The 8012-nt window shown below is 39.1% G+C and overlaps 1 non-coding gene across 1 annotated transcript; it reads left to right on the forward strand.

Moving 5' to 3' along the window:
* Positions 1–7544: 7544 nt before the first annotated feature.
* On the forward strand, positions 7545–7651 carry LOC111908902 (small nucleolar RNA R71). The gene has a single exon (XR_002856012.1). It is a non-coding gene; the product is annotated as a small nucleolar RNA R71 (small nucleolar RNA).
* Positions 7652–8012: the final 361 nt, after the last annotated feature.

The following is an 8012-nucleotide window of genomic DNA, read 5'->3' on the forward strand; positions in this document are numbered from 1 at the left end:
AGAAAACTCATAACTTCCTCAAATGAAGTCAGATTTGGACGTTCTCTATATGCACACTGATGTGTGCAAACACACTTAGTTTTAAACCTACTTTTAATTATCAAATAACACACAAAAGGCAGTGAACCTATCAATTGTGGTATAGCTAAATAAGCAGGGTATCGATCACAGGGAACGGCAAATTAAATTAAAAACTAATTTTATCTAAGTTAATTAATAAGTAGGGGTGTTCTCTATTTTTACAAGACTAGAAACTTACTAACTATTACTAATGTAAGACTAGAAAATAACGACTTAACTAGATTTAATAATTGGAAAGGAACTTCTGTTTAGTTCAACTTGGTTAACTCTATGGTTGATTTCAAGGTAATGGTGCAATGGATTAATTCTTTCGTTGGTTACCGATTCAAGTGATTAGATTCGTATTGACTACCCTAATCCTTAGCAAATAAACTAACTTAAACAGTGGCCAATTGTCTAATTTAATTATATTCACTAGATTAATTATTCGAGTTAAGTTAGACTTGCAATAGTTAACTAATTTATTCTTTTAATTAACTTCTTGTTTGATGGTCATCTTACAAGCTTGCACATGAATTTACTCAATTTTCTTATTAATTCTAGTTTCATATTCATTAATCCTAGACATATAGCATAGTGATCACATAGCATATGAGGTCAATAATCAATAGATGTTCATGCTAATCAATTATCTTCCTATTAACAGAAAATTAATAATTATTCACACACAAGGTTCTTTAGCAAGCTAAAATAACAAAAATTCACCAACTTGGAATTAATCCTACCAATCAATCAAACCATATTGTCAACTTTGTATCCCCAAACAGAAGTCTAAGGGTTTTAGTTCATGATTGAAGTAAATAACAGCAAACAAACAAAGTCAAGTTGCTTAATCATAATGATAAAACAAAAGAATAAATGGAATGATGAAATTTTGCCTCAATTACTCTCCGGGATTGAATTCTAGCTTCCTTCGTAGTCTTCTAGGGTTTTTCTGGCTTCTCAATCGTAGCCAAGTACATCTAAATCGTCCCAGAACTCTTCTCTATCAATCTGTGGAATTATCTTTAAATATACGAATCGACTCGTCGAGTCCCTCTCACATTCCCTGTATTGTGATAACTCTCTAGGATCCCGAGTCATTATCTTCTCGATTCTTCTATTGGACTCGCCGACTAGTCGATCAGACTCGCCGAGTAGGTGCCATTTTTAGTGTTCTTCTTCTTTATTCCATTCTCGATCTTCTAACTGTTTCTCCCACTCCCTTTCGCTTCCGAGCTTCATCTTTGGACTGAAAAACATAATTTAACACTTTTAAGTACCTTTTGTCCATAATATGCAATCATTTAGCTAATAAATGAATAAAAATGTATACTTAATATGAACTAATTATGCACATATCAAAATACCCCACACTTGTCTTTTGCTTGCCCCCAAGCAAAACTGAATTTTAAACATATTAGAATCATATATAACAACTCCAATCTAACCCAGCCATTATGCCCAGACCGCAACGCATGCATTTGTGTCTAAAATTTTTCCTAAAGACCTCCCATACTCCAAATACTCACAATCCTCATAAACACTTACCCACTCATCCCGAACTTTGCTCATTTTATGCAACCCTCCGAATCCATCCGCAGAAAACCTCTTAACCTCAAGGTGTTTTTAATTGAGCAACCCAAGCATACATAATCTATAATTACAACTTTTCGATACCACTATGGAGCTCTTTTGGAATTCTTCACTTCCTTTAGTAATTTGATCTTTGAACTCTTCGAATTCACCACCTTTATTGTTTGATTTTCGGGTATCTTCAACGTTTTGAATTTCTTGGAATTTTGATCTTTTGATCTTCACTTTGATTGCTCAAAAATTCATACAATTTCGCTTGTAATTCTCTCTTTTGTTTTTACATGTACCTCACTTTTTCACTCAAGTCCCTACATGCTTAAGCAGGGGCGCTCAATCTCAACCTTTATTGGCTAACGATAATAATCTTCCTGGATACATTTCAGGTTTAGGCTGCTAAACATATTACATCCCTCGGGCTGAGCAGGGTCGTGTTTTTGTCCCATGATTTCACTAGAATAAGGAAGCCGTAAATGCACTAGAACGTATATAGGCTCAACTAAACATTTAGGTCTTCATGCAATTATCAACACAACTCTAACATGGAGTCCTAATTACTTTTACCAAAATTTTTTAATTTAGATCTAAGTAATACTTTTGGTATGCAAACTTTTAAAATTAACCTAAATTAAGACACTAAATTTTCTATTTATGTAACCAACCCCCTACCCCACACTTATTTGATGCAATGCCCTCATTGCATATTATGTATGACAAAAACATAAAAGGAAACTAAAGAGGGAATTGGAACAAACTCCCCTGGGATAGCAGTCGATAGGTTAGTCACTTTCATTTTAGCTCCAACTTCAATTGACTTTAGACATGGTAACATCTCATCCATGCCTTGGGTGTCTCGTCTCGTGTGGGTCGCTCCAAATACGCGGAAAACAGTGTAAGATCTTCAGGAATAAATATGGAAAGAATAGATAGTCAAGTGGTACTCTAATTAGCATCAAATCAGCAGCCCCTTCGACATGAAACCAAACGACTCATCGAGTATATACCAGACTCATCGAGTTACTTCGGGAAATATTCGGATTGTTTGAGAATTAAAGGCGACTTGTCGAGTTAGCTTAGTGCACTCGACGAGTTGGTCACTAAATGAAAATAATAGCATTCTGCATCTGATCCAGCTTCCAATAAACTCTCTATACTTTCTATTCACTGCTAGACTCCCTTGCCAACGTCTCTAAGGATCGGACTCAATACTTTAACTCTAACGCTCCTTTTTCTTGACTCTCTTGCTCACTTTGATTCTATTACTCTAAACCCTTTTTGAAGCTAGCACTCCTAATTCAATTCTGAAAAATTGTCAAAGCATTAAACATCAATTAAACATCAAAAGCAAGTTTTAAAAAACATCAAACAAACCAAGTAAAAACAAACACAAAAATAAAAAGAAATTAAAAATTGTTCAATAAAAAAATGCATAGAAATCAATCCTCCTCATCATCATCATCAAGCCCTGCTCCACTTCCTCCAGCACCACTTCTTCTTGCACTTGTCACCTCTTCCCATGACGGAATATATGGAAAGTTACCACCATCAATGTGCGGAATGTTAAAGTGGTCAAAAAGTCGGATATGAGATTGGTTGCTAAAATTCAAGCCCCGCGCCATTTGATCCTGTAGTTGCCTCATCTCCACATTGTACCAATCCATTGGTACTTCTTCATTCTCAATCGGAATCACCAGCGGCTCCTCCTTAATATCCCGTTCTCTCCTCGAACGAACCCTCCTCCCCGGTGCTTCGGGACCAACAACCGGATCATCATTCGGGATGGCATAATGGCCATCACCATAATCTTCAATAATCCTTGCTCTCCGAAAAAGAATTGGATTGAACGGAGGTGTAGGGATCATCGTCATGAAGTTCCACGCACCGCGGTTCATCAACCCGAATGAATTGGCTAACCGGGTGACAAACATCCCACCATTAATTCTAGAAGTTTTGCGATCCTTGACCGCACCCTCCGATAGATATGAAGCTAGACACCAAGGAATGTTGCAAAAAACGTCGGGTGTAATGATGCTCCATAAATAGAAGACATCAACGTTAGAAACCTTGTCATCATCCTTTCGTTGATTGATGGTGGATGAAATGAGGCGGTGTATGAGGCAGTGTGTTGGGGATCGAATGCTCCCTTCCTGTGCCGACTTCGGAATATAGACCTTGTTACCAATTGTATTCCACCAGCCCGTACTCGTAACTCCTTCGGGAAACACCATATGGGTTTGTGCCAAAAAGGCCCGAAAGATGGGGGTTAAGACCAAGGGCTGATCATAAACCCCTAATCGACAGGCAAGATCCACCATAAAGCATTGATGAAACTCTCCCCCAAGATAGAAACTAAAGCTGGACGGGTGATAAGCATCCACTCCCCCGATGAAAGATACCGTGGAGAAAAACTCCAAACAAAGCTCCAAATAAACCGGCTCTAGAATACGGAAGACCCGGCTCCATCCATCACAAACCATTATTTCGCCTTCATGGTGAAACTCTTTCAAGAGATAAGGAGCTAACTCCTCCTCATGGCGCACATTCTGTAACCAATCCCAATCTATCCGGTTGGGCACATAGATCTCTTTCTTCTTTATATCAGCCAGCTTCTTCTTCCATTTCCGCAATGTTGAAGCGGATTCGATTTGTGGGAAGTTTAGCCATGGAAAATCCCCTTGGTAGCCACTGGAACTCTGCCCTCTTCTGAACATCTTTTCTGCAAAACAAATACACAAAACCCAGAAAACACAGAATATAATTAAAAAAACACGTCATGCATATGTTCCCCGACTCAACTCGTCGAGTCCATGCTCGACTCGGTGAGTCACACGAACTGCACGAGTCAGTGGGCGGGTCGATGGAAATTAGGCCATGAAACCTAGAAATTTCGTCAAGGGTTTTGTCTATGCATACATTATTAAGGTATTAAGGCCAGAATAAGCATTCAAAACAACATAATTCATGAAAAATCAAAACCCTAGAAATTTACTACTTTTCAAAAACGTGGTTTTTCATGCAATTGCTACCATAGATGGCCTTATAATCACGTTCTTAAAAAAAAAACAAGAAGAAATTTGTTACCTTTTGAGATTGAACTTGAGAAATTTGAAGAAAACTTGAAGAACAAAGATGAATGCTTGAGAGAGAGTTGAGAGAGAAGCGCACGGCGAGTGTGTGTGTGAAAATAAACTGATTCTTAGGGTTAAAACCCTAGTTACCGGTTGTAAAAGTAATTTCAAAATTATTTTTTTTTCTGTAAATAATACCGACTCGTCGAGTCGGGGTCAGACTCGGCGAGTCTGGTCGCGATGTCAAAATTTTCTGAAATCTATATGGACTCGTCGAGTCATGGTCAGACTCGGCGAGTCTCTTGCAAAAAATTCATAATTTCCAAAATTTTGTTATTTATTTAAAATCATTTCACCCCACACTTAGCATATGCACACTCTCAAGCAGACATGTCCGATGATTTGGAAGATTAACAATCTAAAAACGAAAGAAAAATTTCAAACAAAATTAAAAAGTAAAAAGAAAGCAAACTTTAATAACGGTTTGCCTCCCGCCAAGCGCTTCTTTTTAAGGAGTCGTTAGCTAGACTCCTTCCCGTCTACGTTTCGTCATCTTCGAGCATTGGGAACGCACGCCTAACTTTTTGTGATTTGTACTTGGTCTTGTAAGCGTGAATCTTCTTCTTGTAAGCCCTTTTCAATGCATCTCTTTTCCTTTTCAAAGCATCATCCTCTACTGCTTGGGCTTCCCTTTTCCTCTTTTTCTTCTTTACCCCATTCTTTTTCACCTTCTCTTGCACTTCCTTCTCTTTAAATTTAATTACTTCATATTTCATGATGGTTCGTGCATTAGGTTTAGTAGTGAATGGTTGATCAGCTTCCACCTTCCTTTCCTTTGTCTCTTCATCCTTTCCTATGCTCAATCCATCTTCAAACGGAATCGTATCAAGACATGCTACATCGGCATATTGAACTTTCATTCCCATTCCTCCTTCTACTGTTTGTTCTTCTAAAGAATCATGAATAATATCTAAATCCAAGGTATGTGAAGAACTAGTAACAAACAGATCTAAGTCGGCCAAGTCTTTGTCAAATTTGACTGGACTCGTCGAGTCCATTAAGGTGACTCGGCGAGTCTGATCGGGTTCCATCAATTCTTGGGTGTTTTCTGAGTTGGCTCCTTCCAGTAGCTTTTCTAACTCCTCCAAGTCCTTGTTAACATCTACATCTTCTTCAGAGTGTATCAAAAATTTTCTTGGATCTTCTTTTAGCAAACGTGCAAGCTCTTTTTGTAATATCTCATCATTCAATTGGATAATTGAGATTTCTTCATTCTTTTCTTCTTTTTGCTTGGCTTCTGGAATAGCTTTAAACATTATAGATTCATCACCCACCCTTAATGTCAATGTAGACTTACATATATCAATTAAAGCACACGCGGTGTTCAAGAATGATCTCCCCAAAATAACTGGAATTTCGGGGTCTTCTTTCATATCAACTACCACGAAGTGTACTGGGAAAATAAACTTGTCAACTTTTATTAGGGGATCCTCACAAACGCCTTGTGGATGAATTATCGTCTTGTCCGCCAAATGGATCTTCATATTCACCGGCCTTGGTTCTGGTAAATTCAACTTCTTAAAGAATGACAAAGGCATCAAATTGATGCTTGCCCCCGAATCAGCTAATGCTCGGGTGAAAACTTCATTACCAAATTGGCACGGAATCACCATATTTCCCAGATCACCCTTCTTTTTAGGTAGCTCAGTCATCAATATTTCTGCGACTTCAGCCAAATCTTTCCTAGCAGCAAAAAGGCCCTTAAGCAAGTTGAAGTACTTAGGTGTTTGGAGCATTGTTTCCACAAATGGCACATTAACTTGTAAAGATTTAACATGCGTCATGAAGGTTCTGTATGCTTCTACTTTTTCTGCAGGCATGGCTTTGATTGGATATGGCAGAGGAGGATTATAAGGCTTCAAAGAACTTACAGTTTTCTCATTTGCGCATGGACTCGTCGAATCCATTGGAGTGACTCGGCGAGTCGGATCGGGTTTTGTTGGATCCGATTCTTCTACCTTTTCTGCTTTCTTCTTGGAGATTCTCAGTGCTTCTGTAAATGTTTCTTCACTGCTGGAGGTTATTACACTTACATTCTCCATTCTTGGATTGGGTTCGGTGTTACTCGGAAGTTGACCTAGTCTTCTATCATTCACTTGATGCGCAAGCTGCCCCAGTTGTTTCTCAATGTTGAGAATTGATGCTTGCTGATTCCTTAGCATGTTTCTGGTCTCGTGTATGGCAGCATTGTGATCACTGTGTCTTTTTTCGGACGCGTCTATGAATCTAGTGAATAACTCTTCTAAATCGGCTTTCTTTTCTACCGGTTCTTCCTTTTGGTATAGTCCCCTCTCCTTCTGCTTGTATTTCTCCTCCTTTGCCTTCTTATACTCCTCGTATGGTAGCCAATCCTTCTTAGGTTTCCGCCAATTTTCATCATATCGATCACCACTTGAATAAAAGACTTGAGCTTTCTTATTTCCATTCTCATCCAAATCACAATCCTTTGTGAGATGGGGCCCTCTACAATTTTCGCATCCTACCCTAATAGCATGGATTGTTTGATCCATTTTTGTCATTCTTCGATCTAGACTATCAAGCTTAGCTATCACCGCCGCCATGCTATCATTTGTTGCGTTTACTACCCCCCGACTTACTTCATTTCTCGGATTGTGGTATTCTCTAGAGTGCTTAGAGAATTCTTCAATTAATTCTTTAATTACCGGGGGCGCCTTCTTTGTGAGCGGGCCTTGAGAATCAAGCAATTTCCTTGTGGTGACATTGACTCCATCATAGAAGATGGAGACCTCTTGTTGGCTATTAAGGTCATGGTGTGGGCAATTTCTAAGTAGGCTCTTGTATCTTTCCCAAGCTTCATAAAGAGATTCTCCGGGTTGTTGCTCGAAGTTGGCAATGGCTTTCTTTAGCTTAGCTATCTTGGAGGGCGGGCAGAAATGGTCTATGAACTCTTCTTTCATCTTGGCCCATGTGGTGACTGATCCGGGAGGAAGTGACTTTAACCAATCTTTTGCAGCTCCTTTAAATGTGACAGGAAGCATGCGAAGAAGTTGGGTCTCGCGTGGAACATTCGGGACATTGAAGTAATCGGCCACATCATTCACTTCATCCAAGTGCTTGTAAGCGTCTTCGTGATCCTTCCCATAAAAAGGAATCTCCTTGAGTTGGGCGAGAATATGGCCTTTTAGTTCGAAAGTAACAGTCGCGGGAATTGCGGGTTGCACAAGTCTCGGCCCGGTGTCATCACGCATCCTTTTTTTCCACTCCCCCATG

This window comes from Lactuca sativa, chromosome 1 (genome assembly GCF_002870075.4).
Source record: "Lactuca sativa cultivar Salinas chromosome 1, Lsat_Salinas_v11, whole genome shotgun sequence".
NCBI lineage: Eukaryota > Viridiplantae > Streptophyta > Magnoliopsida > Asterales > Asteraceae > Lactuca > Lactuca sativa.